Genomic DNA, 20,313 nt, shown 5'->3' on the forward strand with positions numbered 1-20,313 from the left:
ACAAGGGTCGGCGCTTGGTAAAATGCAGACTGCGAATAGATGAGGTCAAGCCACCTTCCTTTCTCCCTGGATTTCTCAGGCCCTCCCCAGCGTAACTGCAGTCCCGCCCCTCCCGCGGGCAGACGGTCCGATCCAGGAACCCACGCCCAAGGCGACTTCGCTGCGATGCAGTGAGGAGCCCGCGCCACCCCCGCCCCGCCCCGTCTCCCAGCAACGGCCCCGCCCGCGCCCCGCCCATTCCGTCTCGTCTCCCGGCAACGGCCCCCCGCGCCCCGCCCATTCCGTCTCGTCTCCCGGCAACGGCCCCGCCTCTTCCGGCCCCATCTCCCTGTCCGGGCCACGGGCCCACACGCCCCCTGCCATGATGGGCTCGCCCCCGGCCCTGCGCGGCCTCCACGCCTGGCTGGACGCGCTCCCGCTCAGCCACCCACCCGCTGCCTGGCCCGGGACCTCAGCGACGGCGGTGGGCGCGCGTCAGCGAAGTCGTGGAGTCCGAGGGGCCCCCGCGGCCGGGGCCTGCGCCCTCGGCCCAAGAGAAGCGGCGAATGGCCCGCGATGCCCCTCCCGGCTGCTCGCTGACCCCCGCCAGAGTCTGGGGCTGCGAACCCCGCTTCGCCTTTGCTGCATCCGACTCAGCCTTTAAGATCTGCAGTGTCGGACTCCAGTGTCCGACCACAGGGCAGGGCTCACGGCCCACATGCGCCGCAGTACCCAGCCCGATGCGCACGTTCCCTGTGGGCACCTCCTGGGAGCGTCCCCGTGGTGCCAGGCTGGCGCGCTGGCCTCTGAGGAGGTGGCTTCTGCTCTAGGCACCTGGGCAGCAACTCTGAGTGGGCGCCCACGGGGCGTAGGCTGTTAGACGCATCTGGTGCTGCACCGAGGAGGCCTGACATTGGCCATCTACGTCCCCGGGGCCAAGCCCCCACACCCATGGGTGCTGCCTCCGGGTGGCTCCTCCGAGGCAGAGCCCTGAGCTGATAGCGCCCATTCGTCTCGCAGGCCTGCCACGCCCCCAGCTCCTTTCAGCACGAAGAATGAGAGCGTTCCTGAGGGGACAGGCCACTGCACTTGCAGAGGGTGGGTTCCTGTCTCTCAAGCCCTCCAACCGCCCATACCTCCCTCCCTCCCGGTCTCCCCAGCCTCCGCCGCCCACCCCATTTCCTTGACAGTTGGATTTAAGGCTGGTGTCTGCCTTGTAGTGGGGACCCAGCTGCCGGGCTCCAGAGCACCCAGACCCCGGAGTCCAGCAGCTACTGGAGGACAAGGCGCAGACGCTGTCCCTTCCGCAGGAGACAGTCAGGGTGCAGGCGACCTGGCACCCTTGTTGCCTGGACACCCTGTGGCTGAAGGACTGGGAAACAGGGCCTGTGCCAAGCCTTGCAGAGAGGGCATGGCCTTCGTTTTCTCCAGCCCTCCCCAAAATGCAGACATTTGCTGAGTACCTGTGGGCATCAGCTCTTATCACCTTGGGGTGCTGGCTGGCAAGTCTGCCTGGCTGCCCTCCAGCCACAGCCGAGCCCCTTCTCCCATCCCCAAATGCACAGAAGACAGCCAGAGAGCCAGGGTCCTGGGCAGCACCTGCCCAGCCCAAGACTCCACCTGAGCACTTAGATATGCAGTGCACACCTGGCTCTCTGCACACACCTGGTTCTCAACAGACACCTGGCTCAGTGCACACGCAGCTCTGCAGTGTACACCTGGCTCTCTGCACACCTGGTTCTCGGTGCACACCTGGCTCTCTGCACACCTGGTTCTCGGTGCACACCTGGCTCTGTGGTGTAAACCAGGCTTGACAGGCTCTGTGGGCCCAGGCCTGGCTCTGCAGGTGCACATCTGGCTCTTTCACCAGGGGTCTCCAGTTTTCCTGCATGCAGGAAGCCCCTCGCCATACCTGCCTCCCCCAGCTCCAGCCATCAGGACCCTTAAGGGATGCTGGACGGGAGCCCTGGCCCCACACAGACATTCACTCCAGGCCTGCTGGGCAGTGCACGGCCGCATCCGGAAGAATCCCTCTCACCCCAGGCACCTGCCTCAGGCACAGTGGAGATAGGTCTGCTGACTGCCTCCTAAACCTTCCTATACTGGAAGCACAGACCCAGCCAGTCTCCAGCAGCAAACAGCGTGATTTCCACCGTGGAAAAGCTGAGCTGCCTCAAACGACGTTTCCCAGGTGAAGCCCAGGAGTGACGGCCACATATGGGCAGAGCTAGGTGGCAAGGGGCAGGCCTGTGCTCAGCAGACTCAGCCGGACCAGGGCCCCCATGTGGACCCAATGCCACTCGCCGGTCATTCCAACAGTGTCCCTGCTCAGAGCAAACTCCAAAGGGCAGGGTGGCCTCGGCCTGCACGTGAGGAGCACGGTCCAGGGTGCTGCGCCTCTGCAAGAGGACACAGGAGGTGCCTGCTCTTCATGGCCCAGGCCACTCGCTGCCCCTGCTGGGGAGTCTCTGCTGACTCCTCCAGCGCATCCATCTGACCCCATGCTGTGCAACAACTAAGCCAGGGCACTCTGTGGAGTCGCCTTAAACTGCCGCTTGAGCTGCTTTCCCTCTGGGCGTCATAATGCGGCTGTGATTCACGCTACCACACGTGGACCATGGAGGCCGTGGCCAGGAAGCCAGCAGCTTCACTTCCTGCCACCACTTCCTCTCTGCCAGGCTGCGGTCAGTCTGAAGCCACAAAATGACGTCACTTTCCTGCTTTCTCCAGAAAACAGCTCATCCAGATCTAGGCACCGCTCAGGAGCTGTGATGTCGACATCATTTCCGAGAGCCCCTTGACCCCAAGGCCCCTTGGGCACAGCCTGCACACCTGCCCCACACACTCTGTCCTGCGTCCTGGGCCCCTGTCTTGAGATTCTGCCCTCCCCGGTACCCCTGGGCCAAGGGCTTGGTCCCCTGCAGGGTCTCAGGAAGGAACTTCAGGGCCACAAACCTCAGGAGGGTTTCAAAGCCTCCTCCAGAGGCGAGGCGAAGGCAGCTGAAAGCAGCCGCTTCCTCCCTGAGCCAGAAGGCAAGGCCCCCTCCCCCTGCACGGCCCTGCAGGGCGACTGAGGCACAGCCCTCTCCATCCAGTGTCCCTGCAGCACATAGGCTGAGAGGGTGGCTTCCCAAAGACTGGCCTGGTCAGGTGTGGTCAGCTACCCGGGGCCACCTGTTCCCGGAGCCCTTCTTGAAGCCAGGCCAGGGCTGCCTCTAGGAAGGGGCCATTCCCAGGGGAGCAGCCCCTCAGTGCCACAGTGGGCTGGGGAGGGCCACGGCAGGTACCAGCCCCCAGGGTCCGCCGCTTCCCCGCTGTCCCGGGGACTCTCGGTCCTGGCTCAGGAGTCTGGGCCATGCTGGGTCATGAACGTGGCAGGCTGCGAGCGGTGCTCCTGGAATCAGGAGCCGGAGACTCAGGTTTTCCTGAGTCACTGCAGTGACCCCTCAGAGACAGGGCTCCCACAGCACAGATTTCAGCAGGTCCTGCAGCTGGGGCTGGGCAGGAAGTGCTGGGGAAGGGCCTGGCCGAGAAGCCCGAGAGCCAACCCAGGCCCAGGCAGCTTCCGTCAGGAGCTGTGGCAGTGCCAGACCCTGCCCTGCCACCCTGGGTGGTGACAGCACAGGCCACCGCTCAGCTCCAGGTGCCCCCACACGCTCATGCACACACAAACAGGGCTGCCTGCCACTTGCGAGGAACCTGCTCTCTCCAGGGACTCAGAAGCAGGCGCCAGGCCAGAGACACCAGAGCCAGAAAGGCAGGTATCAGGAGCCAGCGGGTGCTTGGTGCCCGGAGGCCACACCCCAGACACCCACAGGCAGGGCCGGCTCACCCGCCGGAAGACAGGCCCCGGAGGCCCTCTGCAGGGTCCCCAGGATGACCAGGGCCTTGGCGGCGTGAGGCTGGTGGAGGGTGTTTAAGCCAGGAACCCTGTTGATGGAGTGTGGACCCCATCCTGGCTGGAGGAGACGTTGTCAGGGTGGGGCTGGCCCTTGGGAGGCACCACAACCCCTGTGCATGGTACTCAACTGGGGAGAAGCCACCAGGCCACGCTGGAGTGGGAGCCAGGACCTCAGCGCCAGGTCCCTGCAGCGTCTGCCGTGCCCACCCCAGAGGGTGCTAAATCCTGGCCCCTCCCAGCTCTGGGTGTGTGGTGGGGAGGAGCTGCTTCTCTCCCTCCTCACCCGGCCTTGCCCTCGGCCAGCAAAGACGCCAGAGGAGAATGAGACTCTTGGGAGCTCCCTGGGCTCAGGGGTTCTGAGCGCCCGTGCTGGGACCTTGGACGGCCAAGATGCCGCTTGACTTCTACGTCCTGTCCTCCGGCGCCCGCCTGCACCTGGTCCTCTCCCTGCCCACGCAGCCAGCTAGAAAGCGCGCGCCCTCCAGTGGGAAGGAGAGCAAGGAGTAAAATGTCCCGCCAGGGAGTGGGGAGTGTCAGGAAATTAGGAGGAACTGTCGGGTCTGCGGCCGGCCCAGGATGTAGGAGCACAGGCCCCAGGGCAGAGGAGGGGCGGGGGGAGCCGTGAGAGGCCCGGAGGGAGCAGGGGAGGTGGAGAGGAGCTTTCCCAGGTGGAGCTGGCAGGAAGAGTCCCAGACCTCCTAGAAGGAGCGCATTTTAGAATTCCAGGACTCGGGAGGAACCCGCAGGATGAGGGCTCCCCTTGGGGGCGGCCAGCACGTTTCTCAGCGGGAAGGTGGATGTGGGTGCCCCTCACATCACCTGGCATTTATTTTTGCATGTGTGAAATATAACAACAATTTTAAGGGGAAAACACCCTAGGGTGCACAAAAGTTGTAAAAATGGGAACAGATGGTCCGAAACTCACTGCTGAATGATGTGCTGTCATGAAATTTACTTCAAAAACCCACCACACAAAGTATGATCTTGGGTAGATGAAGGAGAAAAAAAGTAAAAATGAATTTAAAAATCTCTTAAAGCTTCTGTTTTTTGTTTTTTATTTTTGAGACAGAGCTGGCTCTGTTGCCCAGGCTGGAGAGCAGCTCATTGCAGCTGGAGCCGTTCTCCCATCTCAGCTCTCAGCCTCCGGAGCAGCTGGGGCCACCGGCACGTGCCACCACGTCCAGCTAATTCTTTTCTTTTCCTTTTTTTTTTTTTTTTTTTTTTTTGAGACAGGGTCTCACTCTGTTGCCCAGGCTAGAGGGCAGTGGCACAATCTCAGCTCACTGCAACCTCCACCTCCTGGGTTGAAACAATTCTCCTGCTTCAGCCTCCCAAGAAGCTGAGATTACAGGCGCCCGCCACCACGCCTAGCTAATTTTTGTATTTTAGTAGAGATGGGGTTTCACCATATTGGCCAGGCTGCTCTCAAACTCCTGACCTCAGGTGATCCGCCCACCTTAGCCTCCCAAAGTGTTGGGATTACAGGCGTCAGCCACTGCGCCTTGCGTAATTCTTTTCATTTTTTGTAGCAATGGCATCTCACTGTGTTGCCCAGGCTGGTATTGAACTTCTGGGCTCAAGCGATCCTCCTGCTTCTGCCTCCCACAGTGCTGGGATTACAGGTGTGAGCCACAGTGCCTGGCCAGCTTCTTTAGATCAAGCTGTAAATAACTTCAAATAGTAAATTAGCAGAGCAGACACAACTGACTGAAATTATTAGCAATGAAAGCACAAAGGAGTAAGCAGGGCAGAGGCCACCCTGAGCACGTCTGGACGAGGAGCTCACGTGGGGAGTCCAGGCTCAGAGCACCCCACAGGTGTGCAGGAACCGGGCTGGACAGGAACCGGCATGATCCACAGTGATTGCCTTTGGTGGCAAAACTTATTTCTTTTCTGCAGTGCTCACATTTCTCCATCATAACAATGTATCATTTTACAAGCAGGAATAAATGAAAACGATGGCTGTTCAAAGCTTGCTGGAGAGAGGCGGCTGCAAAGCCCTGCTGCTCCCCGTGTTTCTGGAATCTGTTTACAGTTGTATCCGTGCTTCTCACAGACTCTGAGAAGGACACATATGTTTAAAATATACATATAACTTCCTCAAAGAACCACTGAAGGCCGGGCGCGGTGGCTCACGCCTGTAAGCCCAGCACTTTGAGAGGCTGAGGCGGGCGGATCACCTGAGCTCAGGAGTTCAAGACCAGCCTGGACAACACAGCAAAATCCCGTCTCTACAAAAAATACAAAACTTGGCCCGGCGTGGTGCCTGTAGTCCCCCCTACTTGGGAGGCTGAGGTGGGAGGATCGCTTGAGCCTGGGAAGTGGAGGCTGCAGTGAGTCGAGATTGTACCCCTGTACTCCAGCCTGGACCAGAGTGAGACCCTGAAATAAAGAAAAGCTGTGGGCCGGGCGCGGTGGCTCACGCTTGTAATCCCAGCACTTTGGGAGGCCAAGGCGGGCGGATCACAAGGTCAGGAGATCGAGATCATGGTGAAACCCCGTCTCTACTAAAAATACAAAAAAAAAATTAGCCGGGCATGGTGGCGGGCGCCTGTAGTCCCAGCTACTCGGAGAGGCTGAGGCAGGAGAATGGCGTGAACCCGGGAGGCGGAGCTTGCAGTGAGCCGAGACTGCGCCACTGCACTCCAGCCTGGGTGACAGAGCGAGACTCCGTCTCAAAAAAAAAAAAAAAAAAAAAAAAAGCTGTGGATGTGGCTGAATTGTGTGCACTGCTGAACCCCAGCGCGGGGGCCTCACCCACCATCCATGCGACGCCCTCGCCAGGAAAAACAGAGCCATGTGACCGGGGAGGGTTGATGGGGGTGTCCAGAGGCCAGAGTGCCCTGGCAGGGTGGTCCCCACCCCATCTGTCCCTGGGGGTCTTTGTCTCCTTCTGTGCTGAACTCCACCCTCCGACAGCTCCCCATGGCTGCCCAAGGAGGGGTGGCGGGGTGTCAAGGAGGGTGGGCGGCGGGACCACGGGACAGAGGGGCTGTGCATCCTGGGTAATCCCACCCTCGCCCTGGGTGGCCACCAAGTGGTGCCGGCAGCTGGACCTGGGTGCGGAGTGTGGAGCCGAGTTCACCGGCCTTTTTGTGGCTCCCAGAGGAACACACAGAGACCCAACTGAGGCCAGCCTAACTGGGGCTGCTGAAGGTCAGCCCCGGCATCGGCTCAGGGCACCAAGGACCCAAGGAGATTGAGCAGGGGCTGCAGCCGCTAAGCAGGGGTTGGAGGTGGCAGAGCCCTCCTCAGCCTGGGGGAGCTCAGCCCTGTCCTCAGTGAGAAAGACCCCCGGCCCCCAGGAGTGGACAGCAGTGACCGCACAGGGGCCTGAGACCCGGGGCTGGGGCCGGGCTGAGTGTGGGGTCCAGACCCAGGTGGTAGAGAAAGGGGTAGGCTCTGCAAGTGAGTGTGTGTGCATGTGTGTGCTGTGTGAGTGTGGGGGGTGTGTGTAGTGCTGTACGCATCATGTGACGTGTGTATGTGTGTGGTGTGTGTCTACATGTGGTGTGGTGTGTGGGGTGTGTATATATATTTGGTGTGTACCTGTGGGGTGAGGGGTGTGTATATATGTGTAGTGTGTACATGTGTGGTGTGTGTGTTGGGTGGCACGTGTGCACGTGAGACATAGGGGGTCCAGCCCAGTGGCCCTAGCTCCTGGCCAGGCGCTCCCAGGGGACAAAGGCTCCTGAACAAAGTGGCTTTGGCCCCTTCCGCCCGCCGTGGCCTTGGAGGGCAGAAGAAAGTTCTCATGGCCCAGCGAGTGCTCCTGATATGTGGGTGTGCACAGGAGAAGAGAAAGAAAATATCAAGAAGCCGTGATTATCTCCTCTGAGGGAGTCACAGACACGCATCCTTGAAACGCCGGCCCTGAGCTTGGGGCAGGGCTCTCCCAGGGCCGGAGATTAACTCTTTGCCTCCCTCTCCCACCGGGGCTGGGGGCTGCCTACGGTGGCTCAGCTGAGCCCCTGGCCCACCAGCCCCCTGAGACCATCCCAGACCCTGCCAGGGGCCAGGCAGTGATCAGCCTCTGGGCGCAGGCCCAGCCCTCCGTCTCCCCTACAGCCGGCCTGGAACACAGACTCCAGGGCCTGGCCTGCAAGGGGACATTCCATGGGGGCCCAGGGCCTCAGGAGCCTCAGGGCCTGGTCACCAGCTGCACTGCCCTCCACACATGATCTGGAGCAGCCCCAACACGCCTCAGGGCCTCAGTCTGACCTGGATCCCGGGAGCCCCCAAAGACAGACGAACTGACCTGGGTCCTGGTCACTGCTCCAAGCTCATGTCCTCTCCATAAACTTGGTGTGGGGCCACCAGATGTAGCAAGTAAAAATTCAGGACACACAGTTAATTCAAATTTCAGCAAAACAATGAAAACTTAGTGTGAATGCGTCCTAAATATTTCATGGGACATATTTATCCTAAGAAATGGTCAGTGTTCTTCTGAGACGCAGATCTGACCCCGTGCCCCGTGTTATTCTGACCAGGGCATCCCGGGGTCAGCTGACCACTGCAGAGCGGGCACCCCCACGGCTCCGCCGCACAGCCCCAAGTTTTATTTCTATTTTATTTATTTTTTTGTGGAATGAACAGTGTCAAGCGTACAAGCCCAGGGTTCTAGCAAATGCGCCCAGCGTGTAACCACCTGCTCCTCAGGCCACGGAACATTCTACCGGGGGCCCTGTCACCCCATGCGGTTTGGCCTGCTCTGGGGAGGCCTGAGAACCTGTGTATCTGCTTCTTTTTTGTACAGTCGTGACCATTTTTTATCCATTTCTCTGTGGATGAAGGGGACTTGGGGACTTGGAGTGGTTCTTGTTTGAAGACCTTCTCTTTCTCCTTCTCTTTCTCTTCTTTTTCTTCTTCTTTTTTTTTTTTTATATGGAGTTTCACTCTTGTTGCCCAGACTGGAGTGCAATGGCACAATCCCGGCTCACTGCAACCTCTGTCTCCCGGTTTCAAGCGCTTCTCCTGCCCCAGCCTCCTGAGTAGCTGGGATTACAGATGCCAACTACCACGCCTGGCTAATTTTGTATTTTTAGTAGAGACGGGGTTTCTCCATGTTGGTCAGGCTGTCAGGCTGGTCTCGAACTCCTGACCTCAGGTGATCTGCCTGCCTCAGCCTCCCAAAGTGCTGGGATTACAGGCGTGAGCCACCATGCCCAGCCTTCTTCTTTTTTTTTTTTTTTTTTTTGAGACAGGGTCTCGCTCTGTCACCCAGGCTGGAGTGCAGTGGCACCATCGCAGCTCACTGCAGCCTCAAACTCCTGGGTCAGGTGATCCTCCCGCCTCAGCGTCTCGAGTAGCTGGGACCACAGGTGCATCCACCACACATACCTAGTTTATTTTTTAATTTTTTGTAGAGACAAGGTCTCACCATGTTTCCCAGGCTGGTCTCAAACTCTTGGGCACAATCCTGCCTCAGGCTCCCAAAGTGTTGGGATTACAGGCGTGAGCCACCCACCACACCCGGCCCACAACATTCTTATTGAAGTCTTTCTGGGGACGGATGATTTCATTCCTCTTTGCAAATGCTTAGGAGTTGCCAGGTCACAATTCCTAAATGCTTAGGAATTGCCAGATCACACGGTGGACACAGGTTTCATTTTTAAGACTCTGCCCATCTCCGAGGGAACTCTATTTCCAGCACCTCCTTTGACAGGTGGGGAAACTGAGGCCAGGAGCAGTCAGCTTTGCTCTAGGCCTTGGCTGCTTCTCTGGGGTACCCACTGACATTGCCCGGCCTGCAACTCAGGGGTCGGTGGGGCCAGCATATAACCTGAGGGAAGTGCCGACTCCCGGGACACTGGCCCTACGGGGTGGGGGCTGCAGGGCAGGGTCAGGAGCAGAGAGGGACAGGGTGCAGGGCAGGACGGGGTGCAGGGAGGGATGGGGTGCGGGGCAGGATGGGGTGCAGGGTGGGGCAGGGTCAGGGCAGGCTGGGGTGCAGGGCAGGCTGGGGTGCAGGGAGGGATGGGGTGCAGGGCGGACTGGGGTGCAGGGAGGGATGGGGTGCAGGGAGGGATGGGGTGCAGGGCAGGACAGGGTGCAGGGTGGGGCGGGGTGCAGGGCAGGCTGGGGTGCAGGGTGGGCTGGGGTGCAGGGAGGGATGGGGTGCGGGCAGGATGGGGTGCAGGGTGGGGCAGGGTCAGGGCAGGCTGGGGTGCAGGGCAGGCTGGGGTGCAGGGAGGGATGGGGTGCGGGGCGGGCTGGGGTGCAGGGAGGGATGGGGTGCAGGGAGGGATGGGGTGCAGGGCAGACAGGGTGCAGGGGGGCGGGGTGCAGGGCGGGCTGGGGTGCAGGGCGGACTGGGGTGCAGGGAGGGATGGGGTGCAGGGCGGGCTGGGGTGCAGGGAGGGATGGGGTGCAGGGCGGGCTGGGGTGCAGGGGGGCTGGGGTGCAGGGAGGGATGGGGTGCAGGGCGGGCTGGGGTGCAGGGCAGGACAGGGTGCAGGGTGGGGCGGGGTGCAGGGCAGGCTGGGGTGCAGGGTGGGCTGGGGTGCAGGGAGGGATGGGGGGCAGGGCAGGCCGGGCTACAGAGCGGGGCATGGTGGGGTGCAGGGCGAGATAGGGCAGGACGGGCTGCGAGGCAGGGTTGGGCCCAGCCTCAGGGTGTGGCTGAGGTCTCCACGTGCGATGCAGGAGGAGCAGGCCACCCTCTTCGCAAACTTCAGCAGGGAGAGTCCACCAAGGGTTAACCGTGGGCTGCCTTTGGCCAGAGACAGCTGCAGGGATACCCCCGCCACCCGCCCTCCACCAGGCCCCACAAGGAATGGAATAGAGGGAGTGGAGCTGCCTGAAGGCCATGCGTTATCACTGCCAGCTCCGTGCCAAGCACGTCTGCCAGACCCACAGAGATCCTTTCTGTCTCTGGTGGAGGGAGGGAGGGTGGCCGGTGTGTTTGGTGTGGAGGGGCTGCTGTTGGGGTCTGAGGTGCCCAGGGAGTGTCTGGACCCGCAGCGGGGCCCCTGCCCAGGTGGCCATCCTGACCCCTGCTGAGGGGGGAAGGACCAGGACACAGTTCCCGGCTGGTGCTGGCTGGACTGCTGAGGCCTTCTTGGGGTGGGCGGTGCAGCAGGAGGCCCCGGGATGGTGGGAAGGATGCTCAGGGTGGGGGTCCTCTGCTTTCAGGCCCTTCCACCCCTGCTCTGCAAATCTCCGGCAGGAGGTCCCCAGGATGGGTGGGAGCCAGGCCGTGCGGCCTCCAGTGGGTGAGGTGGGGCTGCCCCCATGGGCCCTGTGCTGCTGCTCACAGGCTGGGTTTCATTCAAAGCACTGGCGAGCCACAGGGAGCTTGGGACGGGGCAGGTGTGTGGGGTGCGCCTGTCGGGAAGCCTGGGGTCCACCTGGGGGGGTCCTCGGCCCTCAGGGGCTGGGGTTTGCTCTGAGTCCCTCCCTTCACCTCACAGAATCCCCTGAGGGGTCTCAGGACCTCCAGGACTCGTAGCCGGGATGGCCAGGCGACACTGACACCTGGTCCCTCGGCCGCCTGCCCCTCTGACCAGTTCCACCCGGCAGCCCGAGCCCAAGACAGCACAAGACAGAGAGACAGAGACAGCAGGGAGGCCCTGGGCAATTCTAGGCATCACCCAGTTCCTCACTTTGTTTCCCTAACTTTTTTCTGGATTATAAACCCACACCTGCTGATCAGGAAGCCCTTTAATCATCCACACGGGTTTAAAGCGGCATCCAGGGACCGGAGGGTCGGGCTGCACACAGGTGTGAGGACAGCCGCCCTCTGCCCACTGCCTGGCCCACTGCCTTCCGTGGCTCCTTGCCGCCTAGCGGGAAACAGAGCGGGGGTCTGGGCCCCCACTCAGTTGTCACCCCAGCTCCCAGGCTCCAGCCGACGGGGCCAGCAGGAAGACGGGCCCTGGGCTCCTCCACCTGCAGAGGCGGCAGAGGGCGGCCGTCCTCACACCTGTGTGCAGCCCAACCCTCTGATCCCTGGATGCCACTTTAAACCCGTGTGGATGATTAAAGGGCTTCCTGATCAGCAGGTGTGGGTTTATAATCCAGAAAAAAGTTAGGGAAACAAAGTGAGGAACTGGGTGTAGAATAGCCCAGGGCCTCCCTGCTGTCTCTGTCTCTGTGTGTCTCTCTGTCTCTGTCTCTGTGTCTCTCTCTGTGTCTGTCTCTCTCTGTCTCTGTGTCTCTCTGTGTCTGTCTCTCTCGTCTCTGTCTCTGTGTCTCTCTCTCTGTCTCTGTGTCTGTCTGTCTCTCTCTGTCTCTGTGTTTCTGTGTCTGTCTCTCTCTCTGCCTCTGTTTCTCTCTCTGTGTCTGTCTGTCTGTCTCTCTCTGTCTCTGTGTTTCTGTGTCTGTCTCTCTCTCTGCCTCTGTTTCTCTCTGTGTCTGTCTCTCTCTGTCTCTGTCTGTGTCTCTCTCTGTGTCTGTTGGTCTCTCCGTCTCTGTTTCTCTGACCCTCTGCCTCTCTCCTCCTTCCCTTTTGCAGAACCGAGGTCAGGAGCCCAAGGTCAGGGTTTGCACCATGTGTTTCCCAGAAGCCTCGCCAGGCAGCTGTAAACGGGGAGAAACGGGGAGAAATGGGGAGGGCTAATGCCGGGTGGAGGCTCAGGATAGGGGGCTCTGCAGGGGCCTTTTGGGCCCAGGCCCCCGAAGTGTGATGCTGGGGCTCTCTTTGTAGGTTCTAGGTGTCTAGAGGAGTGGGACCCCTCCCCTGCTAGCCCCCCAAGGACCCTTCCTTGGATCCACGGACCTCATGGAGGTGAGGGACCACGGGCGTGTGTGAGTGAGGGTAAGCATAAGTGTGTGAATTGTGCATGCGTGTGTGTGGATGTGAGTGTGCCTGCAGGAGTGAGCGTGAGCCTGAGTGTGTGAATTATGCGTGTGTCTGAGCTCCACGTTCCCTCCTCCCCCAGAAGGCAACCCTCAGCCTGCCAGCAGGTGGATGGAGCCCGGCAGCCCCCCTGTGCCCACTCTGGGCCTCATTGTGGGGGCCCAGCCCTGAGCAGGGCCTGTCCCCAGCCCCGTGTCCCCACCAGGAGGGCTTGTGACTGACTGATGTGCTCACCCCCCACCCCTCTGTGGCCATCACTGGTCGTGACGATCACCTGCTTGGCCTGGCGTGCAGATCAACGGTTTGCACAAGGCGGGGGCAGAGGCCGCTCCCGTGGGGGGTCTGCAGAGCGGCCTGGCAGAAGGCTGGGTCATCGTCCATCGTCCCTATGGACCCTATGGCTCCTCCTGCCCAGCAGGGCCCACTCGTCCTTCCCCAGACGGGGGTCCTGGCCGCCTCCGGGGCCATCAGGAGGGCGCTGGACGGTCTTACAGCCCCACCTGGCCCCTCATGCCCCCCTGTGCCCCTCCCCACTCAGGGGACAGGAGACTCTCAAGTACAACACCTAAGGCCCGCCGCACCTGGGGGGTGTGTGGGCCCATTGCGTGCATGTCTGTGTCTGTGTGTGCCTCTGTGTACGTCTGTGTCTCTGTGTGTGTCTGTGTCTCTGTGTGTGTCTATGTGAGTCTGTGGGTGTCCACATGTGTCTGTGGGGGTCTCTGTGTGTCCCTGCCGCATGTGGGTGCTGCGTTGGGTCAGTTCTGAGACTCTGGCCCTACAGATCACAGGTGCTGGAGCCAGGCGCCCACACAGGCCTGCCTAGCAACGTTGAGTCTCCCCGAGGACGTGGTCACCGCAGAGGTCTCCGAGGCCTCAGCCTTGTTCCTTCGCCAGCATCCACTTGCCAACGTCCTGCGGAGAGGCCACTGGCTGGGGTTCAGAAGCCCTGTCCCCTGGCCACCTGTGGAAGCCCCCGTCCCCTGGCCTCCTCTGGGCCTCTTCCTTGTGTCCTGAGCCTGGGACACAGGGGCAGCCCCAGACCTGCAGGAGTTCTGCTGCCTGCCTGGGGCCCTCTGCCAGGGGCTCCCTGGCCCTAAGAGAGGGTGTCTGCCTGCGTGTGTGGTCTCGCTCTGTGTGGGCAGCTGTGGGTCTGGCCAGCTGTCCCTGAGGGGCCCTCTCCCTCTGACCCTGCACTCTTGCCCCCAAGGCTGCAGAGCCTGGCCCCTCTCCACGTGCTCGCGGGCTCTGTGGCCCGGGGAAGGCTCTGGGCCTCACTGGACCAGTGTCTACCTGATGCCGTGAATCCTCAGGGAGCCCCAGCTGTGGAGGCCGCCCCAGGTCAAGCAGGGCCACCTGCCCTGGGGGTGGGTCTGGTTCCCAGTGGCCGGGACAGTGTTGACACGCTGGCTGGGGGTTCTGAGAGCCCCTGTGAGCCAGGAGGCTGCAGGTGCAGCCCAAGGTACTGCTTATTGCTGAGCTGGGCAGGCCGAGGGAGGAGAGATGGCTCCTTCCCTGGACAAGCGATTCTTGCTCACGTGCGCTTTCTGGGCCCCTGACGCAAGCAGAAGCGCGTGGGGAGATAAGGGCTGCAGGAGGCGGGGGGACAGGCTGGCCCCGTCCCAGCTCCCGGCCAGCAGCCCCCGGCCCACAGCCCTCACCCCCCACCCGCCCGCCCACCGGGCCCTGGCTCAGCACTCTTCTCAGAGCAGGTCTTTGTGCCCCAATCTGGCAGGTGCGGGGGTGGGACGGGGTCCTTGGCACGGAGCAGCCCTCTGGCTGCATGTGACAGCGGCGGCCAAGGTCTCCCCTGCGCATAAATGTGGAGCTCGCTCGGCAGCAGCAGAACTCCCGGCTCAGAGTTCTCCACCGCTCCTCCCAGGCTCACGAGGCTCATGGGCTACCCAGCACCAGCCGCCCAGGAGGCTGGACCACAGGTAAGACGAGGCCCAAGGCCTGCCTCTGGGAACTCGGCCCCGGCTTGGCTCTGCCCTCCTCACTCCCACAGGATCTCGGCGTCCACCAGGCCTCAGTCCCGACTTCTTCCTGCTGCCCGGCATGGGACCCTCCCCCAGGACAGCCACCTCCCGGTGCTGAAGAGCCGGCCCTCTGCAGAGCCGCCCGCCGTTCCTTTTTCCTATGCATATACTTCTTTGAGGATCTGGCCTAAAGAGGTATAGGGCATGGGAAAACGGGGCGGTCGGGTCCTCCCCAGCAGCACCTGCACCAGCGCACCTGCACCTGCACCTGCACCAGCGCACCTGCCTCTTGACTTGGGACTCCGCCTGCTTCCTCTCTCCTTGGCCCGGGAGACCTGGGGCTTTGATCCCCGTGTCCTTGGGGCAGAAAGGGGCCAAATATTCTAGAACAAGGAAAACATGGATGTGTGCTTTTGTGTGGGTTCTGGAAGTGTCTGAGGAGGACGTGGTCCAGGCCTCTGCCCTGGGTTGATCTCTGCAGCCCCCGAGCTGGGACCCAGGATGCAGAGAGGAGGGCTGGAGCTGGGCGGTGCTGTGACCAGTCTGACCGGAGATGGGGTGGATGCATTACAGGAGGCGGCGGGAGGGACAGGCCTGGGCTCTGGAGCCGCCTGGTGGTTGGGGGAAGTGGGGCGGGGTGCCTGGGATCTTTGCTCTGGCTGGGAGGATCCACAACTCATTCTTTGGACATTTTCTTTGCAGACTACGAAGCTGCACCGTGTGGGGCCCACTTTTTACACAAGCGGGTGGCGGTGGATCCAGGCGCACAGACGGGAGGCGTGGCGGAGACGCGTGCACGCTGGGTCTGTGCGCTTTTGCTGCTTTTTTTTTTGAGATGGAGTCTCGCTCTGTCACCCAGGCTGGAGTGCAGTGGCATGATCTCTGCTCACTACAACCTCCATCTCCCGGGTTTAAGCGATTTTCCTGTCTCAGCCTCCCAAGTAGCTGAGACAACGGGCGCCCGCCACCGCACCCGGCTAATTTTTGTATTTTTAGTAGAGACAGGGTTTCACCTTGTTAGTCAGGCTGGTCTTGAACTCCTGACCTCATGATCCACCTCCCTCGGCCTCCCAAAGTGCTGGGATTACAGGCGTGAGCCACGCGTCCGGCCGGCAGTTACTTCTTAACAACTTTATTACTTTTGTAATCATGGGTATGAGTTGATTTTCTGGTCAGAAATTTCAGTAGAGCTAATTTCATTTAAATGTGTTAGATGTGGTAAAGTTTTGACAATAAATACAAATTTTGACAAAGCAGCTCTGTCGTGCTGGTCTCCTCTCGTTCGCGGTGGTTGGACGTCACATTAGTCAAGTGTGGGAACTTAGTTAAAAATGCATAAACATAAGGGGGACGAAACGGCTCCTGGGGCCTTGGTTGGGGGCCTGGGCCGGGCACTGGTCTGGGGCCACCCGTCTGGTGACCAGGGTCGCCGGAACAAGTCCAGAGCCTGGGACCGGCCGGCAGTGTTGGGAGAGCCCAGAGGGACGGCTTGTGAGGACGGGGGCCCCTCAGCTTCCAGGCCTCCACAATGGCCAGGGTGGGACTGTGGTCTTGACTTTCCGCTGAAGAAAAATGAACAGGGCGTCCCTCATCAGCCCGGTTTAAAGAATGACAGTCGGCTGCTGTCTTAAAAGGAGGCCTGAACGGGAGTCAGGAAGGCCCCACCCTTCAGCCACAGTCCTCGTCAGCCGGCAGGGCTACGCCCAGGTCTTCGAAGGCCGCAGCCTTAATCACCAATGAGCCTAGCAAATGGAGCAATGCGCTGGCTGACAGGCCCCCAGGCCCGTTATCAGGGGCTGCCTCCCCAGGCTGTGCCTCCTCTCCAAGCCTAGCCCTGATCTCATCTGATAGTCACCTCCCACCTCCCTCACAGCCTGCAGCCTGGGTGTCGGAGGGGAAAGATCAGGCAGCAGGCAGAGGGGTGGAGTGCTTCCAGCTGGGAGGGCCGCAGGCCACACGTGGAAGGACAGCTACGTCCCCTAGCCCAACGAGCTCAGCTGCCCCCCCCCGCCCCCTAGGGAACGGTGGAGGTCGGCCCTGCTGGGGAGTCTCTTCCAGGCCTTTGAGCCACTCTTCCCAGGACACCTAAACATAGGATTTTAAATCTGCACAGACTAAAGCAGGTATCACCTCGCTGTGCTGTGTGGACATGCAGCAGCATGCTGTTACTCACAGACAGCGTCAGCAGAATAGCGGATGCAGGCACGGCTGGATCCAGGGAGCCAAAGGCTCCACCTCACTCTGCGCTCGTGCCCCGCCCGGCTGAGACCCTGCCTTGGGGAGTACCCAGGAGCCCCCTGAGAAGCTGACCGGGCACGAACGGAACCTTTCCGAGGTGGGGGTGGCAGAGCCTCCCAGCCAGGCTGCAGAGGCAATGGGAGGGCCAGCTTTTCTGGTACTTCCGCTTTTTTTTTTTTTTTTTTTTTTTTTTGAGATGATGTCTTGCTCTGTTGCACAGACTGGAGCGCACTGGCGCAATCTTGGCCCCCTGCACCCTCCGCCTCCTGGGTTCAAGTGATTCTCCTGCTTCAGCCTCCTGAGTAGCTGGGACTATAGGTGCCCGCCACTGTGCCTGGTTAATTTTTGTATTTTTAGTAGAGACGGTTTTCACCATCTTGGCCAGGCTGGTCTCAAACTCACCTCGTGATCTACCTGACTTGGCCTCCCAAAGGGCTGGGATTACAGGCGTGAGCCACCGCGCCAGCCCAGGTAAATTCTCTTTGACTGGGGGCTGTGCAGGGCCCCACCAAACACCCCTAAAGGGGGCCGAGGCCTGCTTTTGTTCAATGAGCCCACTTTGCTCCAGGGGTCCTGGTGTGGCCTAGGAGGCCCTGAGCACTCTGCCACTTCCTCACGGCCTGGAAGCCGCTCAGAATGGGAGCGAATGCTGGGCCTCGGAATAGACGCTGGGGCCAGCTAGGGGCCGGGTCCAAGCAGTTTCCTGGATAGTCTCAGGTGTACAGTCCAAAAAAAGAAGTGCACGAGCCCCGTGGACTCCCCGCAGAGAGGGGAGTGGATATTCTGGCATATTTATGTCATGCTGTATCTTGAACCCTCTGAATGTCAGTTTCAGATCTGAGGCCCTGAGCGCTGCCTCCGGAGACAGGGTGTTCTCCATACCTGAGGACACGGACCACTCCCCAGCACCGCCCCCAGCCCCTCGGAATCCCCACCAGCTGTGCAGGGCTGTGCTTTCCCACACTTCTTTGTCAGGGCTCATGTGTGCGTCTGCGGCTGCGTCTCCCCGGCCTCTGCACCAAGGGCACCCCGCCCTCTCTCCCTGAGGCTTCTGCAGGAGCCCAGCTGAGGGCCCTGGGAGCCCCCGAGGGTTCCTGTCCACTGGAAGTTAGATGTGCAGGTTCCCGGAGATTCTTGGCAGGATATTTCATAGTGACTCCACCTCCCACCCCATCCCGCGGGGAAGAAGCCGGCATAGCCCTCGGCCCCACATGGCTGAGCAGCTCAGAGGGAAAGGAGGTGAGCAGGAAGCCTGGTGGCATCCAGCAGGCCCTGGGCCCATCGGCAGCCAGAACCCCCCAGCGTCCACACCTGGCCCCACAGCCTCCCTGTCCTGACAGCCACTTGGGTTACAGAGAGGACAAGGCAGAGGTGACAAAGGGTGTCCGGGGCTTGGGGGAGACACACGACATATACACAGTACACAAGTTCACTACACGACACACGCACAGCACACGCGTTCACTACCCACCCACACACAGTACACACGTTCACTACACACATGCACAGCACACACGTTCACTACAGACACAACACACATGGTACATACAACACACATACACAGTACACACATTCACCACATGCACACAGGACATGCACACGCTACACACATGACAGCACACATTACACACACCAGCATACACACGATACAGGAACACCACATGTGCATACACATTACACATGTACAGCATACACGATACAGTAACACACGTGCATACACATTACACATGCACACACAACACATATACACCCCACATCCAGAGCACAACATGGAATTCTCACATCCATGACATGTACGCACTCACACCACACACATCACATGTGACACACCCACAAGTGATTCAGCTTCAGCAGGAATCATTGTGGACCTCAGGAGTTCTGGAGGGGCGTCTAGAGACAGTTGTTTTCTGATGCATCTTGGCTGGACCCTAAGACTTTGTCTCTCAGAGAGCTGGACCCTGAGGGCCCCTGTCCTACCCCCCGACCCCTGCCCTCCGGCTCGTCCAGGCCGCACCCCTCGTGCCCAGCTCTGCTGAGATCTCCTCACAGATGCAGCTTCTGACCAACTTCCTCTGCCTGGGATGTGTGGGTGTCTCTGCCCCGCCGCCCTGCGTCCCCAGTCAGGTCAGGACCCCCAGTGCTTTTAAGGTGTCCACATGGGGATGTTGAGTGGGGTGGGGCCGAGAGCACCTGGGGCACTGTGCTTGTGGGGGCAGCTGGGGGCATCCAGGAGCAGAGGACTTGCCGAACTCTGGGCCTGATGTCCAGCGGTCAGCCAGAGGACCCCAGGGGAGAGCGGAAACAGGCTGCGGCCAGCGGAGTGGTCACTGCATCCCGGCCAGCTGTGACGCAGCAGGTGGGTGGAGTAGGGCTTGGGGGCATCTTGGTCTTCAAGGTCCACCCAGATACCAGCAGCCCATGGGGCCTCGGCCAACTCACTCTGCAGCCCCGGACGGGGGACAGGGAGAGAAGTTTGGAAGTCACAGGTGGCAGAGCCTTCCCTGGGCCTGAGGGCCTTATGGATCCCCCAGAACTCAGGGTCTAGGTCCCTGCTGGACACTTGGAGCCCGCCCCACTCGTCAGCCTCCGGGACTTTGCCCTTTTCCAGGGCTCCTCATCTGTAGGATGGAGCCAGGGCCCTAAGAAGGCCCAGGTGTGCCTCCGAACAGGCCCAGCTCAGCCCCAAGGGGCTGCCCGCCTTGTAGGGCCCAGTGTGCTGGCAGGACCTCGAGACACCACCAGGCCAGGGCCCTTACTCACCGGCGGACCCGAAAGCAATAGGCAAGGGCGGTGAGGGGCACTTGTGCTTTTATCATGGACAATGTGCCCCCATCCACATCCACAAATCAGTGCTGTCCAGGCCAAAGCCAGTAGACCCTGTCCAGCCACTGCCCTCCGAGGGCCTCGCCCAGGCTTCTGTCACATCGTCACTCGCCAGGACGATGCACAGCAGCTGTTCCCCTCTTACCTGACGTTGTATTGCAAAAGCACATGCCGGTTGTAAACACTTCCAACAAGGGAGAAACGAGCAAGGGGAAAGTGGAACTCGCTGTGGACGTGGCCGAAGGACCACGCTTCTGCTCCTGTTGGGGTGCCCGGGTGGGTTTCACAGGTCGCCTCCAGTTCTGCAGGCTGAACCCGTCTGCCTGGGCGCCCCGCGCTGCCTGCCTCCTGGGCACTCTGGGGCGACGTGGACGGATGTGCACTTGCCTCAGGTTCCACGCATGCAGTCAGGAGTCTGCACCAAGAACGGTCCATCAACGCGGGAGTCCTCCCCGGGAGGGGCTTCCGTGCCTCCCATTCTGGGCACTTCCAGACCTTCAGCGGGAAGTGCTGTCCTTGAGTCATTCTGTTTTGTCCCGAGGCTGCTGCGAGGAGGGGGACAGGTGAGCACGTGTTGGAGGGTGGGGACCTGCGGG

General features: G+C 60.8%; 1 long non-coding RNA gene across 1 annotated transcript; it reads left to right on the plus strand.

The window, feature by feature from the left end:
* Positions 1-14,521: 14,521 nt before the first annotated feature.
* On the plus strand, positions 14,522-15,912 carry LOC105739501. The gene is made up of 3 exons (XR_001115422.2): positions 14,522-14,614; positions 14,704-14,851; positions 15,359-15,912. It is a non-coding gene; the product is annotated as an uncharacterized LOC105739501 (long non-coding RNA).
* The last annotated feature ends 4,401 nt before the right edge of the window (positions 15,913-20,313 follow it).

The sequence above is a fragment of the Nomascus leucogenys genome, chromosome 3 (genome assembly GCF_006542625.1).
Source record: "Nomascus leucogenys isolate Asia chromosome 3, Asia_NLE_v1, whole genome shotgun sequence".
Lineage (NCBI taxonomy): Eukaryota > Metazoa > Chordata > Mammalia > Primates > Hylobatidae > Nomascus > Nomascus leucogenys.